The 20,553-nt window shown below is 49.2% G+C and overlaps 1 protein-coding gene across 4 annotated transcripts in view; it reads right to left on the minus strand.

Moving 5' to 3' along the window:
- Nucleotides 1-18,856, minus strand: part of HPCAL1 (hippocalcin like 1) — a 410,671-nt gene extending 391,815 nt beyond the window's left edge. For 2 of the 4 annotated variants that reach the window (XM_073625395.1, XM_073625394.1), the window contains exon 1: nucleotides 18,189-18,856. The gene's annotated coding sequence lies outside the window, so the exon portion shown is untranslated. The remainder of the gene's footprint in view (nucleotides 1-18,188) is intronic. The other 2 variants (XM_073625391.1, XM_073625390.1) reach the window with 1 other exon arrangement.
- Between the last annotated feature and the right edge of the window lie 1,697 nt (nucleotides 18,857-20,553).

The raw sequence follows: 20,553 nt of genomic DNA on the forward strand, positions 1-20,553 counted from the left end.
CTTTTACACAGCCTGGTCACATACAGAGGCCCAACATGCAGGGAGCACCATCAGGCATTCTAGGGGCATACATTTCAAATCTAATTTGACTACCTATTACACTTCGAGGCACTGTAGTGGCATGGATGCGAACTGGCATGGATAAGATGGGGATGGCTAAGCATGGTTGAGCCATGAATGGGGATGGCTGGCCGAGTGTGGCTGGGATGGCTGGCCGAGTGTGGCTGGGATGGCTGGCCGAGTGTGGCTGGCCGAGTGTGGCTGGGATGGCTGGCTGGGATGGCTGGCCGAGTGTGGCTGGGATGGCTGGCCGAGTGTGGCTGGGATGGCTGGCCGAGTGTGGCCGGGATGGCTGGCCGAGTGTGGCCGGGATGGCTGGCCGAGTGTGGCCGGGAGGGATGGCCGAGTGTGGCCGGGAGGGATGGCCGGGTGTGGCCGAGTGTGGCCGGGAGGGATGGCTGGGTGTGGCCGAGTGTGGCCGGGAGGGATGGCTGGGTGTGGCCGAGTGTGGCCGGGAGGGATGGCTGGGTGTGGCCGAGTGTGGCCGGGAGGGATGGCTGGGTGTGGCCGAGTGTGGCCGGGATGGCTGGCCGAGTGTGGCCGGGATGGCTGGCCGAGTGTGGCCGGGAGGGATGGCCGAGTGTGGCCGGGAGGGATGGCCGGGTGTGGCCGAGTGTGGCCGGGAGGGATGGCTGGGTGTGGCCGAGTGTGGCCGGGAGGGATGGCTGGGTGTGGCCGAGTGTGGCCGGGAGGGATGGCTGGGTGTGGCCGAGTGTGGCCGGGAGGGATGGCTGGGTGTGGCCGAGTGTGGCCGGGAGGGATGGCTGGGTGTGGCCGAGTGTGGCCGGGAGGGATGGCTGGGTGTGGCCGAGTGTGGCCGGGAGGGATGGCTGGGTGTGGCCGAGTGTGGCCGGGAGGGATGGCTGGGTGTGGCCGAGTGTGGCCGGGAGGGATGGCTGGGTGTGGCCGAGTGTGGCCGGGAGGGATGGCTGGGTGTGGCCGAGTGTGGCCGGGAGGGATGGCTGGGTGTGGCCGAGTGTGGACGGGAGGGATGGCTGGGTGTGGCCGAGTGTGGACGGGAGGGATGGCTGGGTGTGGCCGAGTGTGGAGGGGATGGCTGGGTGTGGCCGAGTGTGGAGGGGATGGCTGGGTGTGGCCGAGTGTGGAGGGGATGGCTGGGTGTGGCCGAGTGTGGAGGGGATGGCTGGGTGTGGCCAAGTGTGGAGGGGATGGCTGGGTGTGGCCGAGTGTGGAGGGGATGGCTGGGTGTGGCCGAGTGTGCAGGGGATGGCTGGGTGTGGCCGAGTGTGCAGGGGATGGCTGGGTGTGGCCGAGTGTGCAGGGGATGGCTGGGTGTGGCCGAGTGTGCAGGGGATGGCTGGGTGTGGCCGAGTGTGGAGGGGATGGCTGGGTGTGGCCGAGTGTGGCCGGGATGGTTGGTGTGGCCGGGATGGCTGGGTGTGGCCGGGATGGCTGGGTGTGGACGGGATGGTTGAGCGTGGACGGGATGGCTGAGCGTGGACGGGATGGCTGAGCGTGGACGGGATGGCTGAGCGTGGACGGGATGGCTGAGCGTGGACGGGATGGCTGAGCGTGGACGGGATGGCTGGGCGTGGACGGGATGGCTGGGCGTGGCTGAGTGTGGATGGGATGGCTGGGCGTGGCTGAGTGTGGACGGGATGGCTGGGTGTGGCTGAGGATGGATGAGTATTGCTGAGTATAGGTGGCTGAGCATGGATGGATGAATGAGTATTGCTGAGTATGAACGGATGCATGGATGGATGAGTATTGCCGAGCATGGATGAGTATTGCTGAGCATGGATGAGTATTGCCAAGTATAGATGGATGGATGAATACTGCTGAGCATGGATGAGTATTGCCAAGTATAGATGGATGGATGAGTATTGCTGAGCATGGATGAGTATTGCCAAGTATGGATGGATGGATGAGTATTGCCGAGCATGGATGAGTATTGCCAAGTATGGATGGATGGATGAGTATTGCTAAGTATGGATGGATGGATGGATGGATGAGTATTGCTAAGGATGGATGGATGGATGGATGGATGGATGAGTATTGCTAAGTATGGATGGCTGAGGATGGATGGGAGAGTATTTCTGAGCATGGATGGGATGGATGGATGGCTGGCTCGCTGGAATGGGCACAGATGCATTTACCGTGATGAGGACCCGGCGATCACAGACATTCCCGTGGGCCCGCAGGAGCAAGATTCTAGGAGGACGTCCATGGACGCGCTCCCAGAATAAGCCGACCTCGCTGTAGCCGTCTTTCACCTATGCCCTCTTGCTGCACTGAATCAAGTACCTGCACATTTTGTACACGATTTTGTATTTACGGGTAGGGTGTGCACCAGTGCATGCCTGCCACTCCAGCGGTGTTGCCATTCGCTACAGCAGGAACGGTGGCTCGCGGCCCGAACCCCCAGATTGGCTGAGTAAATGACAGAAGAGTGCCCCTGTGTAGGTAAACACAGGGCTCTCTACCGACAGCAGCAATTCCCTTTTTCATCTCCCTGCTAAGCAGGGAGTAAAAACTGGCATCTTGCTTAGTAAAAGCAGCACACAGTACACACACATTTAATCCTTTGATCGCCCTAGATGTTAACCTCTTCCCAGCCAATGTCATTAGTACAGTGACAGTAGAGCTGCACGATTTTGGCTAAAATGAAAAATCACAATTTTTTTTTGCGTAGACTAAACATCACGATTCCCGCGGTGTAACATCATCTTTCACATTATACAAAAAAATTTGGGCTAACTTTACTATTTTTTTTTTTTTAATTTTTATTCATTAAAGTGTATTTTTTTTTTTTAATTTTCGTTTGAAAGACCGCTGCGCAAATACGGTGCGACATAGAATATTGCAACAACCACCATTTTATGCTCTAGGGTATCTGCTAAAAAAAATAAATAAATATCATGTTTGGGTGTTCCAAGTGATTTTCTAGCATTAAATAATGATTTTTACTTGTAAGCAACAAATGTTAGAAAAGGGGTCATCTTTAAATGGTTAAATGTCCCTCATTTACATGCTGGAGTTCTTTCCTTTGATGAAAGAAGGAAAAGATACCCATGTTGTGATAAAATCTGGCAGGCTGCCTGGATTTTTTTTTTTTTTCCAGCTGTGAGAACTCTTTGCACTTGTTAGGCTCCATGTACAGGGGACGCTGGGGCAAACTCCTCTGAACGAACTTGAAACCGGCGTTTACAAATGCCTGTTTTGCCACGTTTGCATGCTGCACTTGCATGCCGTGTTTAGAGGCAGTTTACTGCATTTGCGTCTAGAAGCGTTTATTGGGATAACTTCATTAAAGACCCTCCCCAAGCTCAAAAAACATTGTTATTTAACCATTTCAGCCATTTTGATCAGAGTGAGTAGCAGCAGCAGAGAGAGCAATTGTCTACTTGTATTTGCCTCTATTTCTGTGCTTTTTTTTTTTTTTTTTTTTTATGCAATGGATCCCATAATGAGCATATGTGAGGAAATGCTCCTGACGTTGCTCTCGATGAGGCTAGAATGACGTAGAAAATTGCGTGCGAGCTCCAGAGTCAGAGTTCGGTAGGATATTTTTCCAACATGTACGTACAGCTGCATACCTACCCAGACAAAATTTTAAAATATTTCACATGCATGTCCATTGCCACATTTGACCTTCTACTAGAAAAAAATACGACCCAACATGAGGAAGAGTGTGTCACCAGAGGAACGTATGTTGGTGACGATCAGGCATGTCCATGCATTATATATTAGGGCTGCAACTAACGATTATTTTCATAATCGATTCGTCGGGCGATTATTGTTTCAATTAATCATTTATTCGGTTAATGACCTTAAAAAGAAAAAAAAAAAAAAAAAAAAGTGTGGTGTATAATTTAGTTAATGTCTAAAGTTTTAAAAAAAAAGGTAATTTATTCTCAAATATCTCTACGCAGTGGTAAATATAAATAACCAACTATATGGTTAGGGAGCAAAATATCTAATCTACTCTGAGAATAACAGACAGAAGAGATATACTGTATATAATATACTATTAGAGGAGATATACTGTATATACTAGAAGAGATATACTGTATATACTATTAGAGGAGATATACTGTATAAACTATTAGAGGAGATATACTGTATAAACTATTAGAGGAGATATACTGTATAAACTATTAGAGGAGATATACTGTATATACTATTAGAGGACATATACTGTATAAACTATTAGAGGAGATATACTGTATAAACTATTAGAGGAGATATACTGTATAAACTATTAGAGGAGATATACTGTATAAACTATTAGAGGAGATATACTGTATATACTATTAGAGGACATATACTGTATATACTATTAGAGGGTGAATCTGGTAAATATCATCAGACTCAGTGATCACATTTTTTTATTAAAAACAAAAACAATGTCTACATTCAAAAAGGTAGGAAAATTTGGAAATAATAGAAAACTTCTTGGTGAAATGAATTATCAGACAGTGTAAGTGGTTTTCATTCTGAAATTACATTTTAAAAACAGAATGTTAAAAACAAGTGAAAATTTCAAACAATAGTCTTTCATTCAGCGAATGTACAAAGATTATTCGTCTGAATATTCTCATCTGAAAATTGATCCGTGTGGCCAGCATAAGGCTCGGTACACACCTATGCAGTTTGCTTTTGATCTGTTTCTGCAGGGCGTTTTGATTTCTGTGCAAGTGATTTTGCTGCGATTTGCATTTTTTTTGGCCAATTTGTTGTTGGGCAGATTAAAAAACACAAATTGCTGCAAAAACGCATTACATGCTTTTCTGCAGCTTCTCTATTGAAGTATATTGAACCAAAAAAGCACCGTTTTGCGTGAACGTGTCCCATAGGAAATCATGTAAATGAACTGTAGTGCGTTTCTTCAAAAAGCACCAAAAAACACATAGATGTGAACCAGGTCTAAGACGTTTAGTAACATAATGGGGTTAAAAAAACTAAAATTAGCCCTTTATTAGTACAAAAAAAAGGCAGATAATCACTACTGTAAGGGGTTATTTTTTTTTAGTGTAGAACTGTGAAAGTAATATTTATAGTAGCGATTATTTGCTCTTTTTGTACTATAAAGGGTATATATATATATATATATATATATATATATATATATATATATATATATATATATATATATATATATATATATATATATATATATATATATATATATATATATATATATATACACACATACACACACACATATACACATATATATATATATATATATATATATATATATATACACATATATATATATATATATATACACATATACACTTTTTGTTTTTCCCTTTATTTTTTGAAAAAAATATTTTGTCTATTTTATGCAAATTTAACCGTTAATTTCATTTTTTATAACATATCAAATTTTTTTTTGCAATTTTTTTAAATATTTTTAATAATTAAATATTAAATAAATTTTTGGGATTTTTTTTTTTAAAGCTGTATATGTAATTTCTTATTTTTATATTTATGAATCATCGCAAGTAAAATATTTTAAACTATTTTTTTTTTTAATGTTTTTTCATCGTTTCCATCATTTTTTTGTCTTTTCAGGTCAAAAATATAGGGTACCTTTAACTCTTATAAACAAAAACGCGTTATAAATGCCGGTATCACGTTTAGCGTCTGAAACATGGAAATCTTCGGCATCTGAATCCATTTTTCTGCTTTCAAAGAAACGCTGTTAAAACGCAACTGCCTAAAAACAGCAATAAACAAGACTGTGTACATGGTCGCATAGGATAACACTGAATGAGTTCAGGGGCAGTTGAAAAAAGCGTCCAACTGCCTCTGAACGTCCGTTTAGCAGCGTCCTGTGTACATGGGAAGATGGCCTTGGAAAGAATTGTGAAATGCTGTTTTGAAGATCGGAAAGGGAAAAAGATTGCCATTTCGAATCTTAACGGTTAATTGTGCAGCTCTAAATGACAGTGTATATTGTTAGCACTGTTCACTGTATTAGTGTCACTGGCAGTTAGTGTCATATTTTCCCGCCACACTAACGCAGTCCCACTATAAGACACGGATCACCGCCATTAGTAGTAAAAAAAAAAAAAAAAAAAATATTAATTTATATATTATATGAAGACTTATATTAGAAGATATACATTTAAGTTGTGTACAGTGTTGCATGGCTGTACGCAAAAGTTTTTCCAAGGTTGCAAGATGATGCAATTGCCAATTAAAGTAGCGCAGTGCCTAATAGCAAAAAAATGGCCTGGTCATAAGGGGGGTAAAACCTTCCAGGGTTGAAGGGGTTAAGCACATTTTGTTAGTCTATTCCTGTGACTTAAAATGTGATCTGGTCCCCATCTAAGGCAAATTATCGCAGAAAGCCTGTATAGGATGGATAATACTTACCTTTCCGGAAAGTGCAGACTTCAATCTTCACTTAGTTGCAGTGCCATGTTACGGTCACTGCTAGTGTCCTGTAATGACTGGTGGCTGGAACTACAGAAAGTAGTGGGAGACGCGACACTCGACATCCCCAGAAGTGATCTGGAGGATACCTGCAGTGGCATAAACTCTGCTAAAGAGTAGACTGGGGCTGCCACCTATCCAAAAACCATAAGTATTCCTCTAGAGCAGTGGTTCTCAACCTGGGGGTCGGGACCCCCTCGGGGGTCGAATGATGATTTGTCAGGGGTCACCAAATCCTGGGCTGTTCCTGAAGCCCACACCGCTCTCCCAGCCTTTTTGCGGCTGACCCGCAGCAGGGCTATCCCTGGAGCCTGTGACCTCCCACCTGGGCTGTTCCTGGAGCCTGCAGCCCCCCACTCAGCCTCTTCGCAAGTGCCCATTCAGTTCATGGTATGGCTGGGGGGCAGAGACTAGAGGTCAGCTGACTGGTGAGGAATGTGAAGTGGGAGGGGCTGGAGGAGACCCTATCTCCTGATTTTGGCATAGGTGTCACTGCTACGAGACACCACCAAGTCGGAGACACAGTGAAGCCAGTGACACAGTGAGTAACACTACCTGTGATTATAGTTGCCAATAAAAGGACTCAGGGAGCGCTAAATGTCTGCGGGTTAGGGGCGCAAATTACTTGCCTTGCCTTGGGTGCTGACAACCCACGCTATGAAAATAATTTTACTGTTAGGGGTCCCGACAACTTTGGAATTTTTATCAAGGGGTCACGGCACTAGAAGGTTGAGAACCACTGCTCTAGAGGCTGCTGTTTTTTTTTTGTTTTGTTTTTTTATATTTTATTTGTAATACCATCACTTAACATGTGTTTTCACTGCTCTGCATGTAGATTTGTGTCCTGCCCAGTCTTTACATGTGCAGCAAGTTCTGCCGCAGTAAGTGGAATCGGCTTTTCTTGAACACAGACCACACTTATATATTCTCGGTATTACATGACCGGGTACTATATATCCATAAATAAAGATGGATTTTTTCTGTAAAGCTGGTGGATTACAGTTGCACTTTCTTTCGTGACGAGATTATCTAATAAACCCCATATACAATGGCAGATCAAGAGAGAATAAACCTTCAGAATAAACCCTGTGCCGTCCCATAATGTGTAACATATATACTGCAACAATTCCACACTAATAATCTGTTATCAGGCGCTCAGGTCCTATTAGGCCGCTGTATGTGACAGTCTACACACAGTACAAAGTGAAACATTAACGCCACACGTGAGCACCACTTTCTACAACCTAGCCGCTAAAAGGGCAAAGGTTAAGTAGGGAGCCTTCAATAAAAGTCTGATGAGGAAGTGGCTACGGCTGCTAATTACTCTGCAATAATGCCACAGAACTGCGAGCTGCTTTCATCAGTACGGTATTTTTAGAACGCCAAGTTCATCGTGAATGCACACTAAATAACTGAACCCAAATTGAATGGCACATTACGGGCGCTTGTTCACCCTATGCATACACTAGAAGCATGGCAAGCAGCCATATGGAAGGGGAGGCTGAACAAATCAGCTTGTACTCACAACATCTTTTCCTAGAATTATGAGCCCGTAATGCACAGCATCCAACAAGGGGGGCTTCCTCCAATACCCACTAAGCCTTCACCAAGCGCACAAAAAAGTATACAGTGTTTCCACACCCACAAGTACCCAACAAAGTGCCAGCCTCAACCGTAAGACAAACATGCTGGTACTGACAGTGCAACTGCCACTCTTTGTGTCTCAGGAAAATGCTGAACATGACTCAATGCCCACGTATTCGCATAGACATTCCCAGGAGCATGCCCAGGTCAACTGCTAACTAATGCGGCCAATACTGCACTCCATCCTCTACCCTGGAAACATTCAAAAGCTGGTATAATCCCTGTTAACCAATGATGCTGCACCCCTGATTTCTGCAGCTTAGCAACCAATGACAATGTGCATTGCCATTGGTTGCTAGGCCGCAGGTGGCCAGGTCAGCTTCCAGCATACTAGCAACTAGCTCAGTAATGCTGCCCTGACTGGAGGCCACTGCTCTGTGCGTCCAGACAAGGAGCCATGGTTCGGCCTACCCCCTCTCTCTACTCATTGGCTCACTGACAGCAGTGGGAGCCAATGGTGTCCACTGTGTGTCTCAGCCAATCAGGAGGGAGAGTCCCAGACAGCCAAGTCTCTCGTTGCAACGACGCTGGGTCGAGATGGGACTCAGGTAAGTATTAGGGGGGCTGAGGCGGGGCTGCTGCACACAGAAGGTTTTTCATCTTAATGAAAAGAATGCATTAAGATAAAAAAAAAAAAAAACTTCTGCCTTCAGTACCACTTTAATTTTCATGTAGGAAATTCATTTCAAAAATTGAATGTTAAAAAGCAAACAAACTTTTGAACTACTTTCGAACAAGATTTGTCCATGTATCGAATGTACAAAGAATTTATGTACAAATGTTTCTTTGAAAACCTACTAGCACAGAGATCTCCAAACTTTCTAAACAAAGCCATATTACTGTCCTTCATACTTTAGGGGGGGCCAGACTAGCCTATGGAAGTAGAAAATGCCCCATCAATGGCATCATTGGGAGGAACAGTGAGCTAAGGGCCAGATAAAAGACAAGCAAAGGGCCACATTCCACTGCAGTTTGGAGACCACTGTGTTTAAGCTATAAAATTCCCATCACTGAAGGCTGCAATAGCAAAATTGCTAACGATATTAGTAACGATATAAAAAAGGAAAGAGAAAAAAAAAAATGTGATTTTCTTCAAAAGCAAAATTTTTACCCTCAAAAAGCAATTTGTCAAAATTGTACTTCTACTCAGAATATTCCATTGGTAAGAGCAGCCCCGAGGGTCTTATTTTGTCTGTGTGTGGACCAAAACTATCAGGTTAGGTTTCACACCTGTGCGTTTTCATGCAATCTTTTTGTGCATTTTTTGATCTACGCTTTTCATGCACTGCTATTAAAGACTAGGGAACCAAAAACATGGGTTGATCCACCAAACACCCACCTGTATTATTTTCAATGCATGACAGTACAGTGCAGAAAGAAGAAAAATCCTCTTCTCACACATGGAGCAACACACGTTAAGTCACACAGGTGTGAACGGGGATTTAAAGATTGAAAGAGGCCAAACATAGGTCTTTCTACAACCTGAACAAATGATGGAAGCCTGCTATATCTACTATGAAGTAAGATGCCAGACGGGTTGTCAGGCTCAATGACCAGCACTACTGCTATTGAGGTACACAGGTCACCCTGTAGTTAACTGATGCTCCTCAGAGGCCAAGGCCAGCATTTCTATATAAAACTTCCTTCATCTAGAACAATAAATTGTACATTCTAAAACAGGAAACCTTTTTTCATCCAAAATTATTAAAATACACACTGCAGGCTCCTTACAGGAATTCCCTCTCGCCCGGCTGCAGTCAATGAAAATGGATTTGCAGCTTGCTATATAAAACCTAACCAGCGAGGCAAGGACGGCTAGCAATTCATGGAATCACAGCGCAGACATTTCAGAAGGGAACCCCTCCATCTCTGCTATACAATAAAGCTCAGTGAAAGAAACCGGCTAATTCTTCGCACAGCGGTCCAATTTAAAACTCTGCAAGACTGAATGACCTCAATCACCCTTCCTAAGCTGGTGACAGGAAGAGCTGGTTAACAATTGCTGCACTGGTGCTGATTAAACATTCTTGTGTGGCACGGGATCATCTGCTTTAACCCTCAGCACGGGCACGTTTAGTGAGAGCAATGGAAACTTAACCCCAATGATGCCAGTGACAACTCACTGATGATATAGAATATACTGTAAATATAGCCAAAAGTTTCTTATGCTAGAAGAAAATTAAAAAAAAGAAGAAGGTTAATTTACACTACTGATGCCCCCTGAGAAGCCAACTGCAGTGGATTACTTTTCAGAGGACATTTGACAGGCAGTGAGGTGCCGCCTCCCCGCCACCTGCTTTAATCCCTAAAAATTGCACGTGGTTACAGGGCAGCCACATTCCGTTTTTTGCTCTGCATACACACAACTAGCACCAAGTGCAAAAAAATAAAAAGAAGTGCATAAGGTCTACCACATGGTCCTCTGAGGAGAGATGACCCCTGAGCCTTCAGGGCACAAGACTCCTGACAAAGACTGGGTACTCATGGTCCACACAGCCGAAACCAGGCAGACCTCATTTTTGGGGACCTGCTGAAGCAAGTACTAGACGGGGCCCCCTAAAGAGAGACCACCTGACCATAAGCCCCCCCCCAAGACTTTCAGCAACATGGATAAGATACGTATCCAGCGGTGGCCTGTCCACTAAGCCCCTTTTCACACTGAGGCGCTTCTAAACTGCATTTGAGTGCTTTTGAAGAGCTTTTCAGGCGCTTTTGAAGAGCTTTCCAATAATTTCAATGGGGAGGGGCGTTTTTTCCCTGCCGTGCCAGCCCACTACCCCACTGTGAAAGCATTCATTGATTTTAATGGAAATAGGTTTTCGTGAGCATTTCAGACTTTTTTTTAGCGTGAAAACGCCTGAAAAGCGCCCCAGTGTGAAAGGGGTCTAAGGGGAGCCCCTATCTACATACAGGGCGTGGACTATGGATTCCAATGGGGGGGGGGGTTATAGCACGGGATTAGGGGCTTCAATAAAAGGGTGGGCTCAGGGCGCAGATCCCACCCAGATTGTGTGATGATAGTGAATGAATATTCACTATTTTCGCACTAAATCTTCTCCCTGCCATTCAGGATGCGGGTCGTGAGACCTGTTTCCTGATTGATGTTTTGGCCAGGCAATCCTATTGGATGCCTAGGAGGAGGTGCACGGCGGAAACCACCGTGCTGGAGGGGAGCACACTGGAGCCTGCTGACCGTGAGCGCAGGGGGGTGGGGGTTGCCGCTTGCCAGCCCAAGGGGGGTGGGTTGGGGGGGGGTTTGTTTGCTGCCCCCCAACAAAAAAAAAAAAAAAATAAAAAAAAAAAAAAAACCACACAGCCACCAGCCGGAACACCAGCAAGCTTATTTCAAAGTGCAAAGCTCTATTTATGACACAATCACATGAAGAAGCAATGTTTCGGAGTGCAGAGGGACCCTTTCTTTAACAGGCATGACACAATGGCCCTTTATCACATGCCTGATGATACATGGCCCAAAATTTTGCTTCTTTATGCGATCATTCAATAAAAAGAGCTTGCTAGTATACCGAAGACAGCATTCAAAAAATCCACACAGGATCCCAAATTTATTTTGGGTTTTCAAATTATCATATGCAACATGTGTGCGTTAGGAATCATATCCCCTGACAACTGTACCACTGGGACCAATTACAGCCAAACTGAACATGACAATACAAAGTGCAGAAAACCATAGCACAAGTTTGGAGTTGTCTACTGTAAATCTTTTTTGTGCTTTGAGGTAGAACACGAACACACCGATGAGAGCATCTGAGCAACAGTATTATATATGAATTTAGTGTCCATAGGTTAGGTTAAAAAGAAAGGACATAAAATCAATCTAGTTCAACAACAGAAAAAAAAATGAATACATTAAAAACCTCCATATAGAGATCCACAGTTGATCCAGAGGAAGACAAAAAAAACAATGGTCCAATTTGCACCACCAAGGAAAAATATTCCTTCTTGATCCTCTAGGGCAGTGGTCTCCAAACTGCGCCCGGTGGGCCAGATGTGGTCCTTAGCTTGCCTTTATCTGGCCCTTAAGCACCATCCCCCCAACAGACACCAATGATGGGGGAACCATTTCCCCCCCCCCCCCCCGAGAGACACACCAATGATGGGGGAACCATTCCCCCCCCCCCCCCGAGAGACACACCAATGATGGGGGAACCATTCCCCCCCCCCCCGAGAGACACACCAATGATGGGGGAACCATTCCCCCCCCCCCCCGAGAGACACACCAATGATGGGGAACCATGCCCCCCCCCCCCGAGAGACACACCAATGATGGGGGAACCATTCCCCCCCCCCCCCGAGAGACACACCAATGATGGGGGAACCATTCCCCCCCCCCCCGAGAGACACACCAATGATGGGGAACCATTCCCCCCCCCCCGAGAGACACACCAATGATGGGGGAACCATTCCCCCCCCCCCCCCCGAGAGACACACCAATGATGGGGAACCATTCCCCCCCCCCCCGAGAGACACACCAATGATGGGGGAACCATTCCCCCCCCCCCCCCGAGAGACACACCAATGATGGGGGAACCATTCCCCCCCCCCCCGAGAGACACACCAATGATGGGGGAACCATTCCCCCCCCCCCCCGAGAGACACACCAATGATGGGGGAACCATTCCCCCCCCCCCCCCCGAGAGACACACCAATGATGGGGAACCATTCCCCCCCCCCCCCGAGAGACACACCAATGATGGGGAACCATTCCCCCCCCCCCCCGAGAGACACACCAATGATGGGTGAACCATTCTCCCCCCCCCCCCCGAGAGACACACCAATGATGGGGGAACCATTCCCCCCGAGAGACACACCAATGATGGGGGAACCATTCCCCCCCCCCAAGAGACACACCAATGATGGGGGAACCATTCCCCCCCCCAAGAGACACACCAATGATGGGGGAACCATTCCCCCCCCAAGAGACACACCAATGATGGGGGAACCATCCCCCCCCCCCCGAGAGACACACCAATGATGGGGGAACCATTCCCCCCCCCCAAGAGACACACCAATGATGGGGGAACCATTACCCCCCCCCCCCCCGAGAGACACACAATGATGGGGGAACCATTCCCCCCCCCCCCCCGAGAGACACACCAATGATGGGGGAACCATTCCCCCCCCCCCCCCCGAGAGCACACCAATGATGGGGAACCATTCCCCCCCCCCCCGAGAGACACACCAATGATGGGGGAACCATTCCCCCCCCCCCCCGAGAGACACACCAATTGATGGGGGAACCATTCCCCCCCCCCCCCCGAGAGACACACCAATGATGGGGGAACCATTCCCCCCCCCCCCCCCGAGAGACACACCAATGATGGGGGAACCATTCCCCCCCCCCCCCCGAGAGACACACCAATGATGGGGGAACCATTCCCCCCCCCCGAGAGACACACCAATGATGGGGGAACCATTCCCCCCCCCGAGAGACACACCAATGATGGGGGAACCATTCCCCCCCCCCCGAGAGACACACCAATGATGGGGGAACCATTCCCCCCCCCGAGAGACACACCAATGATGGGGGAACCATTCCCCCCCCCCGAGAGACACACCAATGATGGGGGAACCATTCCCCCCCCCCCCGAGAGACACACCAATGATGGGGGAACCATTCCCCCCCCCCCGAGAGACACACCAATGATGGGGGAACCATTCCCCCCCCCCCGAGAGACACACCAATGATGGGGGAACCATTCCCCCCCCGAGAGACACACCAATGATGGGGGAACCATTCCCCCCCCCCCCGAGAGACACACCAATGATGGGGGAACCATCCCCCCCCCCCGAGAGACACACCAATGATGGGGGAACCATTCCCCCCCCCCCCGAGAGACACACCAATGATGGGGGAACCATTCCCCCCCCCCCCCCCGAGAGACACACCAATGATGGGGGAACCATTTCCCCCCCCCCCCCCCCGAGAGACACACCAATGATGGGGGACCATTCCCCCCCCCCCCCCCCGAGAGACACACCAATGATGGGGGAACCATTCCCCCCCCCCCCGAGAGACACACCAATGATGGGGGAACCATTCCCCCCCCCCGAGAGACACACCAATGATGGGGGAACCATTCCCCCCCCCCCCCGAGAGACACACCAATGATGGGGGAACCATTCCCCCCCCCCCCCCCGAGAGACACACCAATGATGGGGGAACCATTCCCCCCCCCCCCGAGAGACACACCAATGATGGGGGAACCATTCCCCCCCCCGAGAGACACACCAATGATGGGGAACCATTCCCCCCCCCGAGAGACACACCAATGATGGGGGGAACCATTCCCCCCCCCCGAGAGACACACCAATGATGGGGGAACCATTCCCCCCCCCCCCCCCCCCCGAGAGACACACCAATGATGGGGGGAACCATTCCCCCCCCCCGAGAGACACACCAATGATGATGGGGGAACCATTCCCCCCCCCCCCCCCGAGAGACACACCAATGATGGGGGAACCATTCCCCCCCCCCCCCGAGAGACACACCAATGATGGGGGAACCATTCCCCCCCCCCCCCGAGAGACACACCAATGATGGGGGAACCATTCCCCCCCCCCCCCCGAGAGACACACCAATGATGGGGGAACCATTCCCCCCCCGAGAGACACACCAATGATGGGGGAACCATTCCCCCCCCCCCCGAGAGACACACCAATGATGGGGGAACCATTCCCCCCCCCCGAGAGACACACCAATGATGGGGGAACCATTCCCCCCCCCCCCCCCCCCCCCCGAGAGACACACCAATGATGGGGGAACCATTCCCCCCCCCCCCCCCGAGAGACACACCAATGATGGGGGAACCATTCCCCCCCCCCCCCGAGAGACACACCAATGATGGGGGAACCATTCCCCCCCCCCGAGAGACACACCAATGATGATGGGGGAACCATTCCCCCCCCCCCCCCGAGAGACACACAATGATGGGGGAACCATTCCCCCCCCCCCCGAGAGACACACCAATGATGGGGGAACCATTCCCCCCCCCCCCCCCGAGAGAGACACCAATGATGAGGGAACCATTCCCCCCCCCCCCCCCCCCCGAGAGAGACACCAATGATGAGGGAACCATTCCCCCGAGAGACACCAATAATGAGGGAACCATTCCCCCGAGAGACACCAATAATGAGGGAACCATTCCCCCGAGAGACACCAACAATGAGGGACCATTCCCCCAAAAAGACAGCAATGATGGGGACTATTCCTCCCTTGAATATCAACAATGGGGCATTATGGCCACATAATGAGCACCATTTTTAGTAAATCTCCCACAGATTGTAGAAATGCACTATGCCGTATATTTCATGCACCCAACCGGTCCAGCTATTTTTCCCTCAAGGATGATCATGTTTTGTTCACATCGTATACAGTCACAGAAGCAAACGTTTTAAAATGAATTTCCAAGTGCATCTTAGTGATGTATTTCAGTCATCCAGGGCCATCACACACACACATTCCTGCCTACGGATTTCCAGCATGATCCTCACACGTGTGTATGTTTAATAGAACCTCAAGGATTTACTTTGTTAATGGTGCTCTTCAACAAATATTAGAAAGCTAAGACACCACTGACAGATGAGCTCTGACACTATCCTGCAGGAAATTTTACTAGCAGTCCAGGATTGCAAAGTATTTTAAGGACCAAGTCTTCTAAATCACTTACAGATATGACTTATGTTAAGTGATCTGGAGCTAAAGGGCAATTTTAGCACCTGCAAACCCCACAAGGCTGAACTGGGATGGTCCACGATAAGGACAAGGCTAGGACTAGGACTGTCTACAATAAATACAAGGCTAGGATCATCCACAATAAGGACAATGGGGAACACCCTAGGATAGCACAACCTTCCTAATCTAGAGGAAGACCGATGGGGAAATTGGACTACACAGACTTGATACACTGTTCACTTTGAACAATTCTGACCATTTTCTGGCTCCAATCACACAAGTAAAGACCAGATGTTAAACACTCTAAATACTTTACAACCTGATTTTACCATTTCCCTTCCATTTAAAGGAACAGTAATAAGTAGGATGACACTCTGTATAGGTGGGCTTCCCTCGTCTAAACAACATGAATGGAGGAATATCCAGCTGCCAGTTATTGTAGTCTCACAGCGGCACCCACAGCTGTCAGAATACTCGCACAGTGGCTCCAGCTGATTGGCTGCTCTCACTGTTTGGCTGACTTTTTTCCGTCCAGCTCCTTCAGGTTTTATACTGAAGTTTGTTGAGCCAGGTGGTGTCAGCCATGGCTTGAATTTCAGCCAATTTTCAGGAATCAACGGAAATTTGAGTCATGTATGGCCAGCTTTAGAGATCTGACCTACAACAGATTGTACATCCAGACAGTAAGATGTGTGGCCAGCTAGAGCTGAGGGGTCAGTATGACTCTGGAAATGTACCCCAGACTAAGATTGTGCATGGAGACATCTACCAGCACCAGAATTGGGGGACAAGAAATGGTCTACTGCTAAAACAGATGACTTTCCATGGAATGGCTAGATCAGTCCAAGTAGTAGAAAGTAGGCTGACAGGTGATGAGAGCCTAATGTGTAGGAGTGCCTCCATCCATTCTGGGAAAATCAAACTCACTTGAGGTGCCCATCAGTACATGGAGGGGCCACCAGTACACAGAGCCCCCCAGTACGTGGAGGGGCCACCAGTACACAGAGCCCCCCGCAGTACATGGAGGGGTCACCAGTACACAGAGCCCCCCGCAGTACATGGAGGGGTCACCAGTACACAGAGCCCCCCGCAGTACATGGAGGGGTCACCAGTACACAGAGCCCCCCGCAGTACATGGAGGGGTCACCAGTACACAGAGCCCCCCGCAGTACATGGAGGGGCCACCAGTACACAGAGCCCCCCGCAGTACATGGAGGGGCCACCAGTACACAGAGCCCCCCGCAGTACATGGAGGGGCCACCAGTGCACAGAGCCCCCCAGTACGTTGAGGGGCCACCAGTACACAGAGCCCCCCAGTACGTGGAGGGGCCACCAGTACACAGAGCCCCCCAGTACATGGAGGGGCCACCAGTGCACAGAGCCCCCCGCAGTACATGGAGGGGTCACCAGTACACAGAGCCCCCCGCAGTACATGGAGGGGTCACCAGTACACAGAGCCCCCCGCAGTACATGGAGGGGTCACCAGTACACAGAGCCCCCCGCAGTACATGGAGGGGTCACCAGTACACAGAGCCCCCCGCAGTACATGGAGGGGTCACCAGTACACAGAGCACCCCGCAGTACATGGAGGGGCCACCAGTACACAGAGCCCCCCGCAGTACATGGAGGGGCCACCAGTGCACAGAGCCCCCCAGTACGTGGAGGGGCCACCAGTACACAGAGCCCCCCAGTACGTGGAGGGGCCACCAGTACACAGAGCCCTCCAGTACGTGGAGGGGCCACCAGTACACAGAGCCCCCCAGTACGTGGAGGGGCCACCAGTACACAGAGCCCCCCAGTACGTGGAGGGGCCACCAGTACACAGAGCCCCCCAGTACGTGGAGGGGCCACCAGTACACAGAGCCCTCCAGTACGTGGAGGGGCCACCAGTACACAGAGCCCTCCAGTACGTGGAGGGGTCACCAGTACACAGAGCCCCCCGCAGTACATGGAGGGGTCACCAGTACACAGAGCCCCCCGCAGTACATGGAGGGGTCACCAGTACACAGAGCCCCCCGCAGTACATGGGAGGGGCCACCAGTACACAGAGCCCCCCGCAGTACATGGAGGGGCCACCAGTACACAGAGCCCCCCGCAGTACATGGAGGGGCCACCAGTACACAGAGCCCCCCGCAGTACATGGAGGGGCCACCAGTACACAGAGCCCCCCGCAGTACATGGAGGGGCCACCAGTACACAGAGCCCCCCGCAGTACATGGAGGGGCCACCAGTACACAGAGCCCCCCGCAGTACATGGAGGGGCCACCAGTTCACAGAGGGGCCCTACAGTACACGAAGGGTCCTAAATAGGTGGAGAGGCCCCCGAGTAATAAGTAGTAAATAAGTAATAAGTAGTAAAGTTCCCGATAGGTCGGGCACTCACCGGCTGTGTGCTGGGCGCTCCTCTCGGTCTCACCCCGAACTTTCCTCCACTTGTTCCTCAGTACTCGGTTAGTACTCTGTTAGTCCTCAGTACTCTGTACTTTGTTAGCACTCTGTTCCTCGGTACTCAGTCCTCAGTACTCAGTTCCTTGGTACTCTGTTCGTACTCTGTAGTCTGTTAGTACGCAGTACTTTGTTAGCACACTGTTAGTCCTCAGTACTCTGTTGGTACTCAGTTTCCTCGGTACTCTTTTAGTACTCAGTACTCAGTTAATACTCAGTTCCTCTGTACTCTTTTAGTACTCAGTACTCAGTTAATACTCAGTTCCTCGGTACTCTGTCACTGAGTAGTCGTCTCTCTTCCGCAGACGTGATCCGCTGTGACAGCCCGGCCAGTCCGCTCACATAAGCTCCTCATGAGGGGGCAGAATAAGGAAATGCCGGGCGGGGCGTGCACACTGCCCTAGGCTCCGATCACACTGATGACACTACACCGGGGAGTTGAGGAGGAAGAGCCGCTCTCTCTCTCTCTCTCTCTCACACACACACACACAGTACAGAGCTCACTCTCTCCCCGGCTGGCTGCACACAGGCGCTGCAGAGCCGCGGCTGTCAATGGTTCATACGGCTGGCCGCTGGGGGGGGCACTTTGCATAGTAAGGAGGAGATAGCCGGCGAGCCGACCAACAGCGAGCTCTGCTAATTGGAATATTACAATAGAGCGAACTAAGACTTCAATAGGGGGGCAGCTGTGCTCCAGAAAATTGACAATATAAGAACGATGACCTAGGGAGGATATACAAAATATATTCTTATCACCCTGAATGAATCTTATAGGATCAGAGTTTAACGATGAATAAAATTACCCACGTAGCTGGGAATAACTCTGTATGTAAGAAATCCTCCCCTGTAGTGGCTATACTTGGTTTATTCCAAAAGCTTTCCTTCCAGCGAGCGGTGCTGCTAGGAAGTAGTAAAGGGCGGAGCCAGTGGGCGGGGACTGGGGATGGTAGTAGTGGGTCTGCTGTGCTCTATATTGATATGTAATACAGCGGAGAGTCTCCTCTTACACTGAGATAAGCGCCCCCTAGTGATTGATTAGTGTGTACTGTACAGGCATCCTGTATCAGACAATTACTTTATTTTCCCTCTTGTATCCACATTGTTACTTTTTTACTGTTCCAATTTCCCCTTCCTGTGTCCCTCTGCTCTGTGCTTCCCTGAACTTCCAACTAGGAGTGCATCTACAGCACATAAACAGTATAGGATAGCCCATTCACTTCAATTGACTGCCCTACATGCAATAAACGTGCCAAAGTAGCGCCTGAACTTTTAAAAAATTTTTTTGCAGTCTATTTTTACCCCACTGCTTTTGTCATTAAAGTATACATAAACGATCACCTTGTAAAACAACCCATTCAGTTTCAAATAGAAATGAGAGAGGCAAAACAGTTTGTGTATAGGTATAAAAAAAACATAAATACCTTTTTTTTGCCATTTTATAAGTGATCCTCTGTTCTCAGCTGCACAAGAGCTGGGGGAAGAGAAACAATAGCACACTGATCTTCAGGGTGAAAGGCTGTGCAGGGGGTGGGGGTGTCAGGACAAGTCTGATCATTGGAGACAGTGTCTGGACAAGGACATTCAGAGCCCAGGGCAAACATGCCAAACTGCCCCCCCCCCCCCCAAGATGTATAATTATGTGTCAGCAAAAATCCCCCCTCCTGCTGAAATCCCCCCTCACAGCAGAAAATTTTTTGCCCCCCCCAGCTCAAATGCCCCTCGACCCCCAAAAAATCACCTCTCCTAGCACAAAGCCTCTGCACCTAAAATATTCCCTTCTAGTACACATCCCCAGCCCCTCCACTCCAAATCCCCCCCAGCACAAATCTTCTTCCTACCATCTCCTCAAATTTCCCCTTCTAGAACAACACTTACCCCCTGCCACCCCCACATTCCCCCTTCCATCACAAATCCCCTTTCCCCCAATCTCCTTGCGGCACCCCCCTCCCCCCCCACACACACACACACACACACACACACACACACACACACACACACACCTCACAGGATACCACAGTGCCAAGGGAGCCACCCCTTGTCCTGGCCTTGATTGGAGGAGAGCAGGTTGAGTTCCCAGCATCAGATAAAACACAAGAGGGATGACGTGTCCACTAATAACACCTTTATCATATAAATAATTGATACAGACCATGTGCCATTCACCCATGGGGGGTGTTGCTGCCATAGCCAGGCATATTAGACAAAAAAGAGAAGTTGGGAAAACCCTCAGATGGGGAGATCCCAGAGAAAAAAAAGTGGCTACCAGGGAGGCCAAAGGCAATACCGAAGTCTGGAAATATCAT

The sequence above is a fragment of the Aquarana catesbeiana genome, linkage group LG04, assembly GCF_042186555.1.
Source record: "Aquarana catesbeiana isolate 2022-GZ linkage group LG04, ASM4218655v1, whole genome shotgun sequence".
Taxonomy (NCBI): domain Eukaryota; kingdom Metazoa; phylum Chordata; class Amphibia; order Anura; family Ranidae; genus Aquarana; species Aquarana catesbeiana.